This window comes from Ailuropoda melanoleuca, chromosome 10 (assembly GCF_002007445.2).
Source record: "Ailuropoda melanoleuca isolate Jingjing chromosome 10, ASM200744v2, whole genome shotgun sequence".
Classification (NCBI taxonomy): domain Eukaryota; kingdom Metazoa; phylum Chordata; class Mammalia; order Carnivora; family Ursidae; genus Ailuropoda; species Ailuropoda melanoleuca.
This window is the reverse complement of record NC_048227.1, coordinates 3,758,409-3,778,623: the sequence shown is the minus strand read 5'-3', so window position 1 is coordinate 3,778,623 and position 20,215 is coordinate 3,758,409. Positions and strand designations below refer to the sequence as shown.

At 54.4% G+C, this 20,215-nt stretch overlaps 2 long non-coding RNA genes across 10 annotated transcripts; one reads left to right on the top strand and one right to left on the bottom strand.

Moving 5' to 3' along the window:
• Positions 1–5,016: 5,016 nt before the first annotated feature.
• On the bottom strand, positions 5,017–13,977 carry LOC117804116. 9 transcript variants are annotated; one of them, XR_004628323.1, is made up of 8 exons: positions 13,718–13,855; positions 12,281–12,401; positions 10,135–10,261; positions 9,817–9,946; positions 8,931–9,152; positions 7,860–7,922; positions 7,183–7,390; positions 5,017–6,207 (listed from the first exon to the last, which is right to left on the bottom strand). It is a non-coding gene; the product is annotated as an uncharacterized LOC117804116 (long non-coding RNA). The 9 variants fall into 9 exon arrangements; XR_004628324.1 differs by having other exon boundaries at positions 7,183–7,387; XR_004628319.1 differs by having other exon boundaries at positions 7,860–9,152.
• LOC105236380 lies at positions 13,559–20,004 on the top strand. Its single transcript, XR_854826.3, has 3 exons — positions 13,559–13,803; positions 17,884–18,023; positions 18,971–20,004. It is a non-coding gene; the product is annotated as an uncharacterized LOC105236380 (long non-coding RNA).
• Positions 20,005–20,215: the final 211 nt, after the last annotated feature.

Below are 20,215 nucleotides of genomic sequence, written 5' to 3'. Positions count from 1 at the left end.
TCTACACCCACCGCGGGGCTCAAACTCCCGACCTTGAGATCAAGCGTCACATGCCTTTGTGACTGAGCCATTAGGCCCCCCGGAAGCCTCTTTGTTTTAAGAGATATATATTATTATAACTAATTATTGTTGGAAAGCCAATACAGGAACAAAATCTCAGGCAAGTTTAGCAAAAGAGCATTTTCAAAAGTTACCCGCTGCTCTGCACCCATGCCATGTGCCCTCTGCTGGCCTTCCCCCCTCCGTCTCGGTTACACTGGGCACCTCTATGTCCAGCACGGTCACACGGTGCTGTGTGCAGACCCTGCCTCGGGTCCCTCTGGGGAAGGACAGGAACACGGTCGCTGTGTCCGCGGGCCCCACGGGAGCCCAGGCGCCACCTGAGCTGCCCTGGAAGGAGGGCATGAGGGGAACCAGACCTGAGCGGCTCCGGGGCTGGCCACCTTGTGGCGTGTGCCTGATCCGGGGAGGGAAATGAGGCCACTGGGAAGGGCTGCTCAGCTGGCCCCAAGTGCAGTTCCCCAGGTAAGCATGCTGAGCCACGGAGTCCCAGACCCCTTCTCCCCAGCCTAGCAGCCTCGGGGGAATCCCTGCACCCACCTCTGACGATCAGGGGCTTCCTGAGATGAAATCCCAAGGTGCGCCCGGCACAGAAGTCAAGGAGGCAACACTGGAGTCCCTGGGGTCCTGGCTCAGACACATACTTGCCATGGGACCTTCAGTGAATTACTTCACTCTGGTGCGTCGGTTTCCTTGCCTGTCAGACGGGAGTAGTAGCACTTGCAGAGTATCTCAGGAAATGCAGAGGGAGATACAACCCTGGCACAGCGTTCTGTAAGAACGACAACAAAATATCTTCACCTTCACTCCCGGAAGCTCTGCCATGAAATGACAGGAATGCCTGGGATTTGCCTTAAAATAGTCCAGACAGGGGCGCCTGGGTGGCACAGCGGTTAAGCGTCTGCCTTCGGCTCAGGGCGTAATCCCGGCGTTGTGGGATCGAGCCCCACGTCAGGCTCCTCCGATATGAGCCTGTTTCTTCCTCTCCCACTCCCCCTGCTTGTGTTCCCTCTCTCGCTGGCTGTCTCTATCTCTGTCGAATAAATAAATAAAATCTTTAAAAAAAAAAAAAAAAATAGTCCAGACAGGGATATGTGTGGATATGTGCAGTTCCCTACATGATCGTCTCTACCTTAATAAATGTTTGTGGACATTTCCATAATAAAAGGTTTTAGGAAAACCTACCAAGAATAAAAATAAAAAATAAAATACCCAGCACCGCTCCAAAAACATGGTGTGGGGGGGGGTCCGGGGGGGTAAATGGAATGCGATTTCTGTGCAGGGACAGCACAGGCGGTGCACTATACTTCAATGTTTTTTACGCATGTGTGAAGTTTTCCATAACAATAATAAAACCTGGCAGACATTGTAAAGCCCTCTTTTCGCCTGTGCCGTAGCTCTGTGTGAGAGTCCTGCCCGTGGTGTTCCGACCTCTGCCCGCCAGACCGACCTCTCTGTGATGATTTGGAAATATATTAATAGAGGTGGAGAGATGATAGATATAGATAGATAAATAGATAGATAGATGATAGATAGATAGATAGATAGATAGATAGATAGATAGATAGATGAAGTTGATGTATGGATGGATGGATGGATGGATGGTGGATGGATAGATAGATTATAGGTTGATAGATGATAGATGGTTGGATGGATAGATGACTGATAGTGGATGGATGGATTGATGGATGGATGGTGGATGGATAGATAGATTGATAGATGATAGGTAGATAGAAAGATGGATGATAGATGGATAGGTAGATAATAGATGGATAGATGGATGGGTAGATAGATAGTAGGTTGACGGATGGATAGCTGGATAGGAGATAGTGAAAGATACTTAGATACAGAAATGCATAGCTTTATTTCTGAGGGTCTTGTTTATAGATTTGGCTTGGCTATTGCTTCTTTCTCTGCATCTTGCTTCCGTCCCTTGGCAGCTCTTCCCAGCGAGCCTCCCCACCCATCACCAGGGCTGCCTGCACCCCTCCCTGCACCGGGCATGTAGGGAGTCATGACGTTCCTACGGGCTGACGCTTGCAGCTCAGTCCGGGGCAATGACTGCCTGGACCAGCTGCGGGCTCACCTCCACTGCTCCCCGAGCTGAGCCTCACTATCCAGGGCCTCCTGCACCCCAGCTCCCCAGGGGTCCCCCTGGCAGGAATCTTGCCCCACTAGCTTGACCGGCCCCTGGGGACCCTCTGTGGACTGTGCCGTCACGGGGCACAGAGTGCGTCTGGTGGGGGAGGCTGGCATTCATTCTCCTAAGAGCTCCAGGCATTGGGCTGAGAGCTTTCTCTGCTTTAACCTTCCAGCAAGCTGGGTGTCTTCCCCATTTCCCAGATGAGGTGAAGGATCACACCCCACAGAAGGCGGATTGGGAGTTGCAGGGGGATGGGGAGGGACTGCTTTGCGGGTACAGGGTTCCTTTGGGGTGAGAGAAATGCTCTGGAGGTAGGGACAGCTGCTGACGAATGTAGTAAAGGCTACGGAAGTATATACTTTAAAAGAGTAAGTTGTATGTTACGCGAATTTTACCTCAATTTAAAAAATCCATCACTCTTACGGGGACAAAAAGAACACAGCTAAATCACACAGCTACGTGTCATAGAATGAGGACCCGAACCCCAGCCCTAGACTGTTGACTTCCAGCTCACAACCCAGGCACGCTCGCACACAGCTCAGCTCGCAGCTCGCAGCTAGTCCTGGCTACTCCCTCCTGGGCGGCTACTCCCCCTCTCTGGAGGGGGGAGGGGTCACTGCCTCCCCAGCCTCCTCACACCTCTCTCCCAGGGCTCCCCCTTCACACCCAGCTTGGCAGCCTCACACCTCACCCAGTGAGATGCTGGAGACCTCACCCCCACCCTGCCCAGGCCTCTGCCAGCCTCTCTTGACTATCGCCCAGAGACCAGGGCTTGGGGCCCCCACGGTGGCCTTGGGCTCCTCACAGCCTCCTTGAAGCTTTGGTTCCTCGTCTGCAAAAGGACAGGGGCATGAGGTTGTCCTGGGAGCTCTGAGCCAGCAGCCCTCAGAGCTGGGTGATGGGGACTGGGCTTCCCGTCCCTCAGAAGGTGGGGGGAGTGTGGCCCAGGCACGCATGAGGGGCCAGAAGGGCTGTCCACGTCACAGACACACAGATGTCCACAGCTCAGCCCACCATAAATGACCTGCCTGGAGGCCAGAGCCTGTGAATAGCTTCTGTTGTTCTGTGGTGGCTGGGGGCCCCTCAAGGCAGCCTGGTACAGCCTGCGTCCCTCCAGGGCACCCTGCAAGGGGGAGGGAGCAATTCCAGGGTGGGACTCCAGGACAGCTGTGCCATCCAAGGCTACAGGCTGCTCCCTAGCACCGTCGGGACAGAGTGGAGGAGGGCATGGGGGCCATCGCCCCCTCACCCCATCTCCTCAACACCCCAATCTCTGTCTGTCGTGCCTTCTGGTTACAAACAGGGTGACTGAGGCCTGGGCAGAACAGAAAGGCTCTAGTCCAGCTCTAAGGAGGGATGGGCCGTTTTCAGGGTCCCAGGCTTGTGACTCTCATCAGATTTGCCAAGAGATTTGTGACCCCCAGCCTTAACCTATAGCTCCTGGAAGGCAAGAGCCAAATCCGTGGGTGCCTAGGTCGTGGGCCCAGGGTGAACTGTCCTGGGCAGGGGGCAGTCGAGAGTTAACCCTGAGATCCAGGAGGGCTTTCAGGAGGAGGTGATGCCCACTCTGAAGAGGGGAGTTGAGGAGCACAGAGGCAGGCAGGGCTGGAGCACAAGTCTGGAGGCTTGCCTGTCCCGTTTCTGCTCCTGGAAACGTGTCCCTCGAAATCATTTTAATTCCTGTCATCCTCCTGGATGTTGATGTCCTGACAGGCAGTCTGGATTGGCCTCAGCAGGCTGCTCAGAGGCCATCCTAGGATGCCGCACCTGGCAGGAGGGCAGATGCGGGTCCGGCCCCGAGGCCCAAGCGTGTTTTGCAAAGTGAGGCTGTGGCGGCAGGTGCCTGGCAAGAGCCTGGCTAATTAAGAGGGCATTAGCACCCCGGGCAGAGCCCCGCTCCTGCCAAGACGTCCGTGCCAGGAGCGGGCCCGGATTCCTTGGCCACGGAGAGGCCCCTGGCTGGTGGCAAGCCTCCGCCTCCTCGCACGGGCCACCACCCCACTCCTGCTCCGAAGGGCCTGCGCCCTCCAGGACTCCCCCCACCCCCACCCCCCACCTGTACTGCAAAACCTCAGCGAGACAGGCCTGTCTGTGGCCTCAGCAGCCATCCGCTGTTGCTGGAGCCCGCACGGAGCTCATCTCGGGCAGCTGTGAGGAACAAGGCGTCCGCTCTTCCCTCATTCCGCGAGGTCTGAGCGCTGTTCTTATCCACTCCTGATGCCCGGGGTGGCGGGTAACAAGCATGTCTCCCTAGCACAGCTGCCTGCAAGGCCTCCACCGGGGCAGCCGGAGTGGCTTCCAAAAACGCAAGTGTGATTATGCCCCTTTCAGCTTAAACGTCTCCCGTGGCTCCCCAGTGCCCAGCGCCCAGAGTGTCAGGGTCCCTGATGATCTGGCCTCGGTCCACCTGTCCTGCCTCCTGTTCCACACGGGGCTGCGGCGGCTCAGCCCTGGGGCCAGCGTTCACACTGTGTGCACCGCCAGCTTCGCCCTGCTCCGCGCAGGGGCCCTGAACTGTGTGGGTGGATTCACTGAATGTGTTTTCTCTTCCTCGTGATTTCTTTTAAAGATTTATTTATTTGACAGAGAGAGGGGCACCTGGGTGGCTCAGTCAGTTAAGCATCTGCCTTCGGCTCAGGTCGTGATCCCGGGGTCTCGGGATTGAGCCCCACATCAGGCTCCCTGCTCACCAGGACGCCTGCTTCTCCCTCTACCCCTCTCCCCTGCTCATGCACTGTCTTGCTCTCTCTCAAACAAATAAATAAAATCTTTAAAAAATGCTTTATTTATTTACTTGACAGAGAGAGAGAGAAAGAGAGCAAGAGAGCACAAGCAGGGGGCAGAGGGAGAGGGAGAAGCAGGTCCCCACTGAGCAGGGAGCCCGACACAGGGGAGCCTCTGGGGAACCTCCTGGCTCCTTCCCTGAGCGGCCCTGGAGGAGGCTGTGTCATATCCCTCCCAGGCCTAGGTGTCCCAGGGGTCAGGACAGGCATCTGGCCCAGCGCCAAGCAATAGAACTTTCTGCCATGATGGAATGTTCTAGAATCTGCTCTGTCCACTACGGGAGCCGCCAGTCACACATGTGGCTATTGAGCCTTTGAAATGTGGACTGAGGAACTGAACTTTTCATTTTACATCACTGAAATTAATTTACACGTGAAAAAAACCACGTGTGACCAGTGCCTACTGTGTCAGTCAGTGCAGGTCTGGGCAGCCCCCAGGAGGCTGGAGCAGAATCTGGAGACTGGAGGGACAACCTGTGAGTCGACAGATGTGCCAGCAGGTGTTGGGACCCCCGGAAACTGTTGGTGACTTCTGCCCTCCTGGCGCACCACTGGTCACAGCTGCGTCCGTGTCCCCTGCCGCCACTGTGGTGCCCCCATCAGCCTCGTGGAGAGCAGGGCTGCACAAAGCCCCGCCAGTGCATCGTGAGCTCCCCCCTCAAGCCGGGCAGCCCCAGAAGAGACAGACAACAAAAGGGAGGGGCAGAAAGGGAGGCCAGGCCAGGAGGCCAGACCCTCCCTCGCCTTCCCTGCTCCCCAGGCCTTTCTTGACTCAGTCCTCCCTGGCCTGCAGAACTTCCAGACTCCAGAATGCAGACCCCAATGCTTCCATCAGTGGGCATGTGACCCCCCAGACCGGCACTCTGACTGCTTTCCAGAGAGAGCCTGCGGGCAGGGTCCTGGCCACAACAGCCCCAGATGTTTGAAACGCTCATATGGGGGAGGGGCAATCTTTCAAGACCTGCTTGGCTCAGGGCTCCTGAGCTGGCACAGTCAGTCCTTCACGTCCCCCCAGGGCATGTCCAGGACACTGGACAAGGGTCCAGGCATCGATGCGGGTGCTCAGGTGCAGATGGGGCCGAGGGCAGCTTCGGGGCATGAAAGAGAGGCACGTCTGCAGGGTGGTCCCCGGCAGGGCGAGGTCCTCACGGGCTGGGAACAGGAGTTGCAGACTGTGGATGCAGGCCATTTGTGGGTCTCCCTCAAGGGCAACCCAAGTGCCTGTGTATGAGAACAGACTTCTGCAGGCCCCGCCTTTGACACATGGCCACATACCCCTTCAGAAAGCCCACCTGCCCTCCTCAGCCTGGGGGTCTTCTTCTAGGACTTCCATGTACAGTTGCACAGTCTGTACCCTATACAAGAGCTGCATGGGGGTGAGAGCCAGCTCAAGCCCCCCTCCACAAGCCCTGCACCCTCACCTGGGGGCTGTGTCAGCCTGGAAGAAAAAGGGCTTTTATTTTGGCCCAAAGTCACAGCCCCCAGCTAGGGCACTTTTCATGCACCCAGAGGAGCACATTTTTCTAATTCATGCAAAGGCTCTGAAAGATTCTGTCCTCACCCATCTTTCCCTAGGCCATTCCTGGACCCCTTTGGAAACACCCTCTTTCAGTCACGGTACCATCAATGCATAAGAAAGAAAATCCTGACTCAGCTGGCCAAACAAGGAAGCTATTAGTTAATGGGAAGAAATAAGAAGCCCCAAAGAGGGGAGTTTCCAGGGTTGGTTAATTCTGGTAACAGCTGGGAAAGGACCCTGAAACTTCCCCCACTCCTTACTCTGCCATTCTTAGTGAGTCAGCTTCGCCTGCAGGCTAAGCCCCTCAGAGTCAAAAGAAGGCTGCCAGGGCTCCAGACATCACATCATCTTCCTAACATTAGCTAAACCAGGCTTTTGACAACTGATGAACCCCTCCTCAGTATCATGTTTTTAAACAGTTAAGGCAAAATACATAAGATTACAAAGGAAATCAATTACATTAAAGTTTTCAACATATTGTTTAAATGTGATATGCTAATATATGTGCTTCTTAATGATACACTACATAACATCTAGTGGTGGATTTAAGAACTACCATGACTTGAGTCTAAATGATATTCTGAAATTTCCACAATAAATGTAACATGGGCTGAACCCATCAGTGACACTGTTGGTGACCAAGGCCTAGGCCCTGGGTGGGGTCCTTGCTCACTTACATAAAGGAGGGAAGTGCTAAACTCAGCACGTGATGATTTCCCACCCACGTTCACAGACTCCGGACTCCCTGATTCCAGCAGCTTTTTGTGGAGGGCTGTTTTCATACATCGAAGACACACTGGGGCGCCTGGCTGGTTGGGTTGGTAGAGCAAGTGACTCTCAATCTCAGGGTCGTGAGTTCAAGCCCCAGGTTGCACGTGGAGCCTACTTTAAAAAAAAGAGAGAGCAAGAAACACTTTCCCAACCCCTCCAGCATATCTTCCCTGACTTCTCTCAGCCAAGTTGCAAAACATGCCCCTCTCTGAAACCACCATGCCCCATAGAATGACCTTATGACCCAGCAATTTCTCCCTGGGTCTATACCCAATGAGTTGAAAGCAGGGCCTTAGTATTTGTGTGGCCATGGTCACAGCCACGTGACTCACACTAGCCAAAAGGTGGGAGCAACCCAAATGTCCGGTGATGGATGATGGACAAACGGAATGTGGTCCATCCATAAAGAGAATATTATTCAGCCTTCGAAAGGAAGGAATGCAACGTGGACGAGCCTTGAGGACACTGTGCGAAGTAGGCCAGACGATGAAGGACAAATACGGAACAGGAATGAGGTCCCCGGAGGAGTCAAGTCCCTAGGGCTGGAAGTTGAATTGTGGCTGCGCCTGACTTCGTGACTTACCCTGGCGCCCAGGAAATAAGACAGCGCCGTCCTCGTCCTCGGAGAAGACAGAAACACAGACCCCTGGAGCAGAATTGCGAGTCAAAACCATAGAAGTCAGTGCACAGACAGCCTCCGAGTGGGACCGTGGTTCGTGAAAAGGGGGCAGCGCTGAGTCCCCCACAGTGTGGTAGGGGAATGTTCCAGAAAAGGGGATGCACCCACTGGAGACAGCAGGGAAGCAGGAGGAGTTGAGAGGCAGCTGGAGTTAGATCTGGGGTGCAGAGGAGGGGAGACAGGGTTGTAGGGGCCAGACCTGCAGGCCTGTGTTCAGGGGTTTATCCTGAGAGCACTGGGGAGCCATGGGAGGCTTGAGGGGGAGTGTGCCCTCCTTCCATTGTCACCTGCAGGAAGATGGTTGGGAGGAGCCAGCCCCAGGGCTGAGGGTGGGGAAGGAAACGCAGCCTGCAGGAGGGGACTCTCCACAACAGGGCTGGAGGCCCGATTTTGAGGGCCTCAAGGGCCAGACAAGCCAAACCCAGAGGATGTGCCTGGAAAGCAGTTTCTGTTTTGGGGACAGAACGGACACCATGAGAAGGGCTGTTAGTAGGAAGCATGAGCAGGGCCACATAGGCCCCCCGGGGGCCTCAAGCCTGCTCAGGTCACAGCGAGTGGTTACCTTGAACAGCTTCTCTCCTGCAGACCCAGCCTCCGAACACAGCGAACAGAGCGGGACCCCTCTGTCCCTTCCTCTCCCTCTGCTGTCCAGGGCCTCCCAGCTCTCTCTCACCCCTGCCCCCCAGGCCCTGATGGAAGAGGAAGACAGCTGACAGGAAGATGGGGGTGCAGAGGCTGGGAAGTGCCCGCAGAGTCGCCTTCCCTCCCCTTAGCTTCCCCCATCCTGGCGGTGGGGGGGGCTCATGGGGGACAGAGGGCAGCGGCTTCCCTGGCCCAGTCTCTGCTCTAGTCGCGGGGCTTGTTGGTAAAAGCGACACAAGGCCAAATCCGACAGAGTGTCTTAGAGGCCACTGCCCCGGGGCGCTGCAGGCTCTGACTTCACAGCAGTTTTGGGGATGGTGGGGAGACTCTTACCTCGTCTACACCACCCAGGAGCCCTGCTCTTCACAGACAGTGGTGTTCGGAGAGCTGCGCTGACCTCCCTGGGGAGGCCCAGATAGTCAGAGCTGAGCCCCAAACCTGGGCTCTGTGAGGACCTCTCGCTCTCTTGCTCCCAGTGCTTTGGTTTCCCCTCTGTTGCCGGGTGGGTGAGGCTGCAGGGGCTCCCCTCCTGCTCCATGTATGAGTTTCCCGGCGCTGCCAAAACAAAAGTACCACAAGCCGCGTGGCTTAAAACAGCAGGAATTTTCCCTCCTGTTCTGGAGGCCAGAAGCCGGAAATCGGGCTGCACTCCCTCCGGAGGCTCTAGAGGAGGGCCCTTCCTGCCGCTTCCAGCCTCTGGTGGCCACCGGCCAGCCTGGGCTGGTGGCCGCGTGGCTCCGTCTCTCCCCTGTCCCCACGTGGCCGCGATCCTCATGTCCTGCTCTGCCCAAATCCCCCCTCTTTCCCTCACAAAGATGCCACCATCCACGGAATTTAGGGCTGCCCGCAATCCAGGACCTCACCCGAGATCCCTAACTAGTGACAGCTGCGAAGACCTTATCTCCAAGTGAGGTCACATTCTGAGGTTCCAGGTGGATACAAATTGGGGGGGGGCAGCCACAGTTCAACCCCATACAGTCCGCATGGGGGCCTTGCCCGGCTCAGTTCCTCCTTCCCCACTGCAGCCCCTGGGACCCCGGACATCCTTTCTGTCATTTGTGAGCTCCCCAAGGCAGGGACCCAGTGTTGTGGTGGCCACCGGGTCCCCTTGTTCCATCCAGGGTCTGGATTAGTAAATTCCCAGTGAGCATGCCATCACACGAACGCCACAGATGACTCTTGCAGACAGGAAAGAGCCCTTGCTTGTGACCCCATTTACCTGCAGTTCAAGAATAGTCAAAGCTAGTCTGGGGTGACAGCAGCAGGTGACCTCTGGGGAGGTGCTGACAGGGCGGGGCTCCAGGGGGCCTCGGGGGCTGGAAACTTTCTATACCAGCCACAGATGTAACCTGAATTGAAGCAGCCACATTAAAAAAAAATTAAACAAGTGAAATCAATTTTTAATAATATATGTTATTTAACCCATTAATGTGCCTCAGATATGCTCATTTCAACATATAACCAATATAAAAATTATTGAGACATTTTGGCTCCCCCCCCACCTCCGCCACCTCCCCTCAGCCCAAGTGCTCCCCACCACAGGGGCCGTCCTGGGCTTCACGGGCCAAAGTCCTGGGCTTCACCGGCCAAAGTCCTGGCCCCGACACACGTCTCAGCACACACGGAGTTGTAAAGAAGGTCTGTGCACTTCAGGTACTGGAAGCCTCAATCAAAAAACAAAAACAAAAAACACCAAAAAAAAACCAACTAACTAAAACTGAAAGAAAATATTCTCCTTGAGTGGCTGAGTCCTGGAGCCTAGGCAGGGCCTCAGCACCTCCTTTTCTCAAAGGCCCAAGGTGATGGAGACCAGAAGCCCTGCAGGCTGGGGGGCACAGGAGGGCAGCCCCAGGGAAGCAGCCCTCTCCCCTCCCCCTGGCAGCAGACAGGAGGCCGGGATTCCGTCTGTCGGCTGACTTGGCCCTTATCTCCCGTGGCAGAAGGCAGCCCATTGTCTGGGGAGGAAGCTAAGAGGATAGGAGGCCTCCTGGCCTGCCCAGCCCAGCCCTCCCCCAGGGCGCCCCTCCCCACCCTGCCCCTTCCAGCCCTCCCCAGGGGCAGCCCAAGCCCTGATGCTGGAACCGCACCTCGCCCCCTCCACTCTACTGCAGGTATTCTGGGGGGGGGTAGGGAGAGGGTATTTTGTTAAAGCAAAAGGAACTGCATTGATTATAAATTGCATACTTTGCATGAGTTCTCAAGATAAAGCAAGAAACAGAGGGGACCCCTTCCTCTTCTCTTTGCCCCCTCTCCTTTCCTTTCCCTTCTGGAACAACTGAGTCCTAAGGCTGTTTGCTGGGGCCATTAGCTGGGGCAGAGCAAGGCGGGCATCCCCATGTGGCGGGGGCACTGTGGCTCTGAGCAGGGGTCCAGGCAGGTGGAGAGGGCTTCCATGGGGGGTGTGCAGGAGTGGGGGCTCAGTGGAGGAGGAGAGCATCTCCAGGCAGGGGAGGTGAGGGGTGTCCAAGCCCACATGGAGTGAGGAGGCAGTGCAGGTGGGATGGCAGAGCAAGGGAGGGAGACCTCTGCAAGGTGGTCAGGGCAGCAGTGGCCACGGAAGACGGGGTGCATCTGGGGGCTGAGAAAATAAACAGGAATATTAGGATAACGGCAGCAGGGTTCTCGCTGGCAGAGAAGGTGAGCTATCAATACGGAAGGGGAGGAAACCACAGTGAACTCCAAGACGCATCAGGAACTTCGATATTGATCAGTACACACAGGAGTTGGTAAATATGTGTGTGTGAATGTGCTGTGTGTGTGAACACGCTCACATTTCCTAGCTCGTCCCCCAGGGCCTGGAAGCACCCACACCTCGTGCCTACGTCCCTCTTCTCCACAAAAGGGACCGGAGCCCCTGGGAGAAATAACTGATCTCTGCTGGGACATCTTGTGTGCAAACCAATGAGGACCTGTCAGAGGGATACGGGATTCCCCAAAGATGTATAAGGGGTCAGCAGGCACACGGAAAGATTCTCCCTCTCATCAGCCATCCGGAAATGCAAATCAAAACCACAGTGAGACACCACGTCACACCCACTAGAGTGACCCTAATAACAAAATAAGAAGGGAAATACTGTTGCCAAGGACGTGGGGGAAATTGCAGCCCTCCTAGCTGCTGGGAGGGGAGGTAAAATGGCGCAGACATGGCAGACCAGCCTGGCGGTGGAATGACCATGTGACCCAGCAATGTCACTCCTAGGTGTATGCCTGGAGGCACTGAGAACAGGTGTTCAAACAAAAACTCGTACACAGATGGTCATAGCAGCACTCATATTCACCGCAGCCAAGAAGTGGAAACAATCCAAGGGTGGATCACAGGGGAAAAGGACAAACAAAACAGGGTGTATGCACAGGCTGGAATAGTATTCAGCTGTAAAGAGGGATGAAATGAAGAGCTGATCCGAGTTCCGGTGTGGATGGACCTTGGGAACAGGATGCTTGGTGAGAGAAGTCATGCACTGAAGGCCACATATTGTAGGGTTCCACTTGAACGACATCTCCGGAATAAGTAAATCCACAGAGACAGAAACCTGGTGGATGGTTTCCAGGGACAGAGGGTGAGTGGGGAGCGGGGAACGACGACAGAGATTCTATAGAGATATAAATACACGAATAAATTGAAAGTTTGAGAAGGAATGTAGTATCTTATAAAATTTCACATCCCCAAAAGACTGATTATTCACCAAGGAAAAAAGAGAAGCTTCCATGGAGAAATCCTGGCAGAAACTCCTTTAATCGAATCATCAGAGCGAGCAGTATCAGGAAGGGGCAAACTCAGAATGCAGCTTCACCTCTGTGATATTCCTGCCAAAGAGGCAAAATCAGAAAGAAAACATGAAGTCAGATAAACCCAAACCACTCCGGGCCTAGAACTGCTCTGTAACCTTTTAAATTAAATGTCAAGGTCATGAAAGGAAAGGATGGGTTGAAGAAGGGATCCAGGGTCCCCTGGATGGCTCAGTCAGTTAAGCGTCTGTCTTTGGCTCAGGTTTTGATCCCAGGGTCCTGGGATCATGTCCCAAGTCGTGCCCTCTGCTCAGTGGGGAGCCTGCTTCTCCCTCTGACTGCAGCTCCCCCCCCCCCCGCTTGTTCTCTGTCAAACAAACAAATAAATAAGGTCCAGCAGACGCGAGCCAACTAGAGACCCAGAGCTAAAAGCAATACATGTCTTGGATTTTTTTTTTTTTTTTTTTTTTTTTTTTTTTTTTTTGCCAAACTTGCCTGGGAGGGGGAGGTGGGAACAAAGTCTGTCCAGGCTCTCTAAATACCACAGCCAAATTTTCTTATTGACGTTCCCTCCCCCACCCCACGGACTGGGTGCTTGCCTGGGGGACATCCTTTTCAGCCTGACGACCCCTCCCGAGGGTGGGGCCCGGATGATTACCTCGCCCACAGGTTTCTCCTCTTTTTACCCACTCCTCAGGATTAGTAATGGGCTACCCTTGACAGCTGTGTGACTTGGGGCAGATTACCCTCTCTGAGCCTCAGTTTGCTCATCTGTAAGAGCTTCATAACCAAGTCACTAATAATCAAATGAGTCCGCCCACCTTCCACCCCCAACACTACAGGCAGGAAGGGGAAATGGAAGAGTTGGGAGGGGACCTGGGAGTCGCTCCCAGGGAGTTAATAGAGCCCCGGGAGCGGGGTCTAGGTAGGGAGACACTGACGGGGACCCCAAGGTCTAAGTCCGTGCATTTGGAGCTCACAACCCCCACGTCGTGGGCGGGGGCCGGCAGCTAGGAAGTCGGCCCCCAGCTTTCGCGGGTCTGAGCTCAAGGAGGAGGGGTGGGCCTCTGCTTTGTGCCGCTGATGGGGCGTGGCCTCGCGGAGATGGACCAATCCGGAGAGGCCCCATCTCTGGGAAGCCAATGGCGGGGTTGTGGGCGGGGAGAGGGTGCGGGCGCCGCGCAGGGTGCCTGCGGGCCTGGAATCCGGGGGGGGGCTTGTGGGGGGGNCCCCGCCCCTGCTTCCTGCTGGCTGAGAGCGCCGAGCGCGCCGCCGGAGGCTGGGGGACGTGGAGGCTCGGGGCTGGCAGCCTGACTGGCTTCCTGCAGGGCGTGGTTTCTGAAACCTCCGTGCGGAGGCACCTTCCCCAAAGTCGCCCCTTCCACCCTCCACACCTCCGCCGCGGCGCTTCTTCCCCGCCTCCCGGGCCGGCCGGCCCCACGGCTACGTCGTCAGACTGCCTGGAGGAGTTTCTTGTCAGGTAGTCCTTTCCCCATCCACCGTGCTCTCCTCTCCGGGGGGCTCCTGCCCAGCATCCAGCCCTTGCCTCCTTTTGACTGGTTTTCTTTCCACGTTTCACTCTTCCCCTCAACTCCTGAGCTGGGGGCCAGCCCTGTTCCTCCTCGCTGCTCCCCCACCCCACCCCTCCAGCCAGATAACAATCAGTGCTCCAGGGATGGGCATGTGACCGAAATTGCCCAATCGGGAACAACCTCAGGGCTGTTGCTAAGCCTGCGGGCTCAGAACACCGCTGTCTCCCCCAGGTCCGTGTGGCCTGTGGATGTGCCACCTGGCCCTGTAGCAGGCATTTGTCCACCTGGTAGACAGAGCTGGCTGTGCAAAAGACAGTGCTAAGAGAGTCACGGAGAAATTGAGCCAGAACCCTGATCATACCATACCTGAAGTCTCATCTCTAGACGGTTACAGAAGCCAAAATGCATTGTTCTAGAGAAGAGTCAGTGGTGTTTTCCATTTCTTGCAATGTGAAGATATTCACTGACGATGTTTATTCCATCCTCACATCAATCCTGGGAAGGTACGAACTCTTATTATATAGCTAGGGAAACTGAAGCTCAGAGGAGCTAGTTTCCTCAGTTTACTCAGCAAGGCAGTGAAAAAATTGGGACCAGAATCCTGGCTATCAGATGCTGTATTGGCTAGACTAGGGTGGTTTAACACACAACACACAGTCTGTTTTCACTTTCCGCACTCATGACAGGCATTACCANGTCTGTTTTCACTTTTCCGCACTCATGACAGGCATTACCAATCAATTGCCAAACTATTTCCTGCTGAATCCACAAAAAGTCTCCGACTTGCCCATTATCTTTTTTTTTTTTAAAGATTTTATTTATTTATTTGACAGAGAGAAAGACACAGCAAGGGGGGCTGCAGAAGGAGGAGGAGAAAGCAGAAGGCAGAGAAGCTCAACCAGCTAAGCCACCCAGGCGCCTGACTCTCCCATTATCTTAAGAGACCAGACCTTGTTTCCCAGCTCCTGACCAGCAGGAGCTTATCAGATCTCCCTCACTGGCTCAGTCCTTTTGAATTGAATGGCATTCAGTGGAATCAAGGGCAAAGAGAATTCCCAAATTCTCAAATCTGGGAGCCTCTGCCAAACAGCAGAACAGCAGGCGATGAGCCATGGTCCCCACCCCCACCCCCCAAGCCTTGCTCTTTGCCCAACTGGAAACATAGCAGCCCTGAGAGGGACTGGGTTCTCCTGGAATCACATGGTACCTGAGGGCAAAGCTGGGGACTGTGGCTGTTCCAAGTCCTTCCGAACCCAGTGTTCATTCCTCCCTTCCTGAGGTCCCTAAGACAGTTGGACCAGAACAGGGCAACAGTAGGGGTGGAGATGAAATGAAGTGGGGATCTTGGGTCCATCTTGGAGGTAAAATCAGTCTTGGAGCGTGGAGGCTGTCAGAGCTGAAGATGTGGTCCAAGCCCCTTGGCTAAGGAGGCTGAGGCCAGAAAGGGTGAGAAGTATTCCCCCTTTGCCATGTGTCACAGCCTGGCGGAGCACTCACATCTCCTGTGTCAGGAAAAGTCATCCAAAACCTGGAAATAAGGCCCACAGCAGGACTGCCTTGTGTAACCAGTGCACCTCCAGATGATTTAACTCCAGGAAACTTCTGTTTGCCTTGTGATTTACTTTCTTTTAAGGGCTCAGACTCGATGAAGTTACAGGTTTACCTGTGGATTTGTGTCTGATAGAAAAGATAACACCAAAAGTTGATATTGGGTTTTTTGGGGGGTTTTTTGTTTTGTTTTGTTTTGTTCTGTTTTATTTATTTGAGAGCGAGAGCACAAGCCTGGGGTTGAGGAAGAGGGAGAAGCAGACTCCCTGCTGAGCGGGGAGCCCGATGTGGGGCTCGATTCCAGGACCCTGAGACCATGACCTGAGCCACCCAGGCGCCCCTCCTATGCTGTACTTTGCATCTCTGTGACTTATTTATTTTATAACTGAAAGTTTATATCTCTTAATCCCCTTCACCTATTTCACCCATCCCCCCACCTCCCCTCTGGTAATCACCACCTTGTTCTCTGTAGTTAAGACTCCATTTGTTTTCTTGTTTGTTCCCGTGTTTGTTTTCTAAATTCCACATGTAAGTGAAATTATATGCTATTTGTCGTTCAAAGGTTACTCTTGATTGCCCCAAAGGACATTAGTCAGGTTTTGTTTTTTATTGAATTTAAGAATCTTATCCCAGCATTTTTTTTTGAATAAAATTTTTATTTATTCGTTTGAGGGAGAGAGTGAGCAGGGGGAGGGGCAGAGGGAGAGGGAGAAGCAGACTCCCCGCTGAGCAGGGAGCCCAACGTGGGCTCGATTCCAGGATCCTGGGATCATGACCTGAGCTGAAGGCAGATGCTTAACCGACTGAGCCACCCAGGCGCCCCTTATCCCAGCATTTTTAAATGAATTGTATAAATGCCAGTTTCTCAGGAGGGTGGGAGAGAGGGAAAAATACAGTTTCTCAAATGCTCTTTGCATCAAGTTACCATCTTGGTGCTCCCTCATTAATTAATGAGTTGAATTACATCTTTTTTTTTTTCAAGATTTTATTTATTCATTTGAGAGAGAGAGCAAGAGAGCACAACCAGGGGGAGAGGCAGAGGGAGGGGGGAAAAGCAGTCTCCCTGCTGAGCTGGAAGCCCAACATGGGGCTCGATCCTAGGACCCCGGGATCATGACCCGAGCTGAAGGCAGACGCTTAACCATCTGAGCCACCCAGGTGCCCCTGAATTACATCTTTGACAAATGCTTCCTTTCTAACTGTATGAGAGTTATGATTTTAGATTTTTTTTTTAGGATTTTATTTTTTTAATGTAATCTCCACCACCGACATGGAGCTCAAACTCACAACCCCAAGATCAAGGGTTCCATGCTCTACCAACTGAACCAGCCAGGTTCAGACTTTAGGTTTTTGGAAATCATACTTTGACACCTATCTCCCAGCTCAGGGCCCATCCTCCCCCACCTTGATCAGGTCTGGGCTGGAAGGAGGTCAAGACCTGGGTCTCCCTGGATATTCATTCCCCCACCACTGCTCCCGGGTCAGAGTCACCGCCCAGGCCACTCTGACCCATGGAACTTGGAGGTCACCCCCGTTCCAGTACCCCACAGACACAGCTGCCTGACCCCCATCTGCCAGGGCATGTCTAGCTGCCATTAGCAGGCAGGTTCACGCTGAGGCCCCCAATTTCATCTCAGGGATCCTGGGGGAGCTATGGATGGTGTTATGTGGGGAGAAAACAGGCAGGTCCATTGTATCTCCAGGGCCCAGCACAGCTCATGGTGGCCCCCCATATCTGTCAGTGCCAGGGTGTCCAGGGTGTGATGGCCATGGAGCCAGGACACCACCCTTGAGGGAGCACCTCTTCCAATGTCCCTTAAACCCTGATGGAGGTCAGGTCCCTGAAACTCTGGGACAAAGCATGGCCAGTCCCAAGCTGGGCAATGCCAGGGTGTCACAGCCCCACACACTTGCCAGGCACCCCCCTCTTACCCACCTGAGTGACCGACTCCACTTGTTGCTTCCAGTTCTACCTCCCAGCCTATATAAACTTTTTCTTTTAAGATTTTTATTTATTTGAGACAGAGTGAGAGCAAGCAAGAGAGAGAGCACGAGGGGTAAGGAGCAGAGGGAGAAGGACAAGCAGACTCCCACGGAACAGGAAGCCCCATGCGGGGCTGGATCTCAGGAACCCAGGATAATAATCCCAGCGGAAGGCAGATGCTTAACCAACTGAACCACCGAGGTGCCCCTCTACCCACTTTTAAAGCCTGGCTTCACCTTCCCTGCCCTGAGAAGCACCCCATCCAGTTCTGTCTCCTCTAACTCAGCCAGGACATGGTCCTCAGGCCCCTGCTCTGGACCCCCAACTTGGAGGGATGCTGGGGTCCCTGGGCCTCAGGCTAGGACAAATAAGGCTAGTTCAGTTGTAATTTGACCACATAAATATATAATGACTGGCGGTTATTAAACCTGTATTGACTCTTATTATTCATTTTTTGAACGCAGTGTTTTTTGTTTTTTTCTTTTTTTGTGTAAAGGGCTTCTGAATAGGTTTGAGGCAAAGGCTTCCGGAGGGACCCCCATTCCAGGACGGGTCCGGCCCCACCCAGCTTGGCGAAGCAGGTGCGTCTCCAACGCCACCTGGTGGCCGTCAGGAGCCCCGCAGCGCCATCTGGAGGTAGACGTGGCGTAGGGTCCCTGAGGGCTGCGGAGTCTTGGGTGGGGTCCCCTCCTCTCCCCCGCCCAGGAGGAAGCAGGCTGTATCTTTTGTCTTGGTAGTCGTGGACTGCTTCCCTAAGGAGGCACGTTGGGGCTGGGCCATGCAGACAGTTATTAATTCGCATTCTCAGTCCAGCTGCCCCAGATGCAAGAGCCAGAGTGTGGTCTTGCGGTGAATTAGGTGAATTAAGTGGGCAGCGCGTAGCTTGCCACTAACTCCAGCAAGCCTCATCCTTGGGGTCCTTATACCCATTTTATTCATTGGAAAACTGAGGCTTGGTTCTTAGAATATTGGTGCCGCTGCCCTGGTCCACTCAAGCCTGTTCCAGCCTGGGTGTGTATGGGGGCGTTACGTGTGCGCGCACGCGCGCACACACACACACATATGCCCAGTGTCCCACCAGGGAATTTATGATCATCCTTGAAGGCCTGTTTATTGAACAATTCCCTTTATTTAGAGGAAGGGAGTTAGTCCCTGAGAGAGCCTGACCCAGCTGAGTCAGCAGGGAGTTCAGACAGGGCCAAGTCTGTCCACCCAGCCCCTTTCCAAAGGCCTGGGTCCCGGAACTAGAAACAGTCAGTCCCCACCCCACACCAGTTCCAGTCGGCGCCACAGACAGCCAAGGCCAGGCTCAGGGGTGAAGGTGCCAGGAAGGTGGGAGAACCGCCCGTCCCCCTACCCCCTCCCCACGTCAGGTTCTCAGCTCCCTGCTTCTTCCCTAAATCCTCAGGCTACATCCCACCACCAACCCCGCCCGGGATGGGGCCGGAGGTAGCCTGGAGCCGGTGGGTGGAGAACTCCGGAGGGGTGTGCTCCGCAGCCTGCGAGAGCTTGGGGGTGGGGCCTCTACGCGGGCAACGCCCCTCCCCAGCCCCTTTTGGAGCATCCCTCTCACCCGCCCCCAGCTCCCGGGAATTCCGCTGAGTCACTTCCGAGGCTTCAGCGGCAGACCCAGAGGGAACAATAAGGATCGTTGGATTCCCGAGGCAGTGGTTCAGCGTTCACCTGGAAGACCCGGCCCGTCCCTTGTCTAAAGGCCTCGTCGTGGCCAACGAGGCCAACCCCACCTCGTCCCCTGCCGCTCTCCCCCATCCATCCTAGTGGCCACGCAGGCTCCTGCCTCAGGGCCTTTGCACTAGCTTGTGCCCTCCGACTGGCACGCTTCTCCCTGGGCACCTGTAGCCTGCACATCCTTCCCACCGTCACTGCCAAGGCATCTGCTCCAGCGGGGATGTGTCAGAGAAGAGCAAGGTGGGAGCTGCCAGCCTGACCCGCAGATGCTCGTTTGGGCAGTTAGATTGGAAAAGATGCAAACTACTAACTGGGAGCGCCACATGCCGTATGGTGCAAGTGGACAGGTGTGTGCGCCCGGTGTGCGTGACCGTGTGACTGTGCAAGGCTGCCCGTGCGAAGCGTAGGCACCGGCGCGCTGAGCTTTCTTCCCGTGAATTCCCCGCCAGCCCGGATGCCGGTCTTGCAGCCATTGTGTCCCAGCTCCAAGCCCACCTTTCAGAGCGAGGCTCCTGCTGGGGGCTGCAAACTACGATTCCCAGAATCCCTGGTCGCCCCCGGAATTCCTGCTGGGTTCGGCCAATAGGAGCCGCCGGGACTCTTAACCTTTCGGATGCTGGGGACTTTGCAGTCGCCTTTAGCATCTGAGGGTGACATAGGGAGCCTTTCTCAGAATCGTGCTTTTAAAAAAAAAGTTGAAGCCTTTAAGTTGTGTTTTTATTGTATCCTGCCTTTTTAAAATTGTGGTAAAATAGCATAACATAACATTTCCCATCTTAAACAATTTCAACTGTGGAGTTGAGTCATAAGTATCCACTCTGTTGTGAAACAGCACTCCAGAACTTTCTCTCTTTGCAAATCTGAAACTCTATACCCTTTAAATTCTCCTTTCCCCTAAACCCCCTGGTAATCACCCTTGTACTTTTTGTTTCCCAGTTTGACTTTAGGTATGCCGTGCAAGCGCAGTCATATGGTATTTGTCCTTTTGCAGCTGGCTTATTCACTCATCACCATGTCCTCAAGGTCCATCCGTGTCCTAGCACGTGTCACAATCCCCTTCCCTTTAAAAGTGGAATTCTATCTCGTTGCGTGTACCTGTTGTTCATCCATTCATCATAGACAGACACTTGGTCAGAATG